We start from the raw sequence: 1,151 nt of genomic DNA on the forward strand, positions 1-1,151 counted from the left end.
GGAGGGTCCCTGGCCGGCAGGGTCACGGCTGCAGACAGGTTCAAGTTTATGACCTCGCGCGGGTGACGTCACGAGCGGTACGCATGTACCCGGCGGCGGCGGCGTGCGTAACTTGTTGTTGATCCTTGCTAATTTCTTCTTTCTCGCCCCCCCCCCTTCCCCCCCTGCAGAGTAGCCATCTCGAACGGGTGGCCCATCCACCACACCATGCTACCCCTCTCCCACTCCTACACTGTAATTTGGGGTGTCTCAAATGTATGAGTCTTACGCCAAAACGGCGTTTGCTACAGGATCCCGAGCGACATTTGGCGTACACTTTTGAGACATCTTTTAGGGTATAGAGATTCTAGACATTTATGCCTATACCATTTCCACGGCGCAGCAGAGGCCTTTACTCTGAAAGGCGCTCACGTCCTGTACACCATGCTCAAAGCTGGGGCTGTGCCGTTGGAGTAGTATGGGCTCAGATGTCTAGAATCTATACTACTCCAAAAGATGTCTCAAAAGTATACGCCAAATGTCGTTCGGAGGTCCTGGAACATATGCCGTTGGTATTGCCTACGCCTTTCCGCGTATACGTTTAAAACACCCCCAAAATTACAGTGTAGTCGTTTGCTTCTCACAAACTTTCTTCATTTCATTATAGGGCCGTGTTACAACGGACTGCGCTACCACTTCTCCCCGAAGCTGTGCTCGCTGCCCGGCGTCACTGGATTAACCATCGACTCCAAAGGTGAATGTAAAAAAAAACGCGAGTCTTGCACTGATAAGTGTTCAACTGGCGTGCGCGTTCACACTTTTCAGTGTTCGGCAGGATATTTGAATACTTCGAAGTGTTCAACAGTTAATTTGAACACTTTAATGTGTCTAAAGCTCCATAGCCAACAACCCTGGTGTTGAACACTTGTAAGTGTTCAACTTTACTGCTAAACACTTTATACAGGGTGGCCGCTCTGCCCCGTAGTTTTGAAAAGGTAGACTAGCCCGCTCACAGACGGAGTGGGGAGGTGGGAGGGGACGGGAGAGATAGGTGCGGACGGGCTAGTCTGGTAGTATTCAAATACCCAGTCAAACATTTGAATTGAAAGTGTGCAACATAGTATTAAGCACGTAAATGTGCACGCCAGTGAACACTTTATTTATCAGTGTCA

The sequence above is a fragment of the Frankliniella occidentalis genome, unplaced genomic scaffold (assembly GCF_000697945.3).
Source record: "Frankliniella occidentalis isolate FOCC.00 unplaced genomic scaffold, Focc_3.1 Scaffold35, whole genome shotgun sequence".
Lineage (NCBI taxonomy): Eukaryota > Metazoa > Arthropoda > Insecta > Thysanoptera > Thripidae > Frankliniella > Frankliniella occidentalis.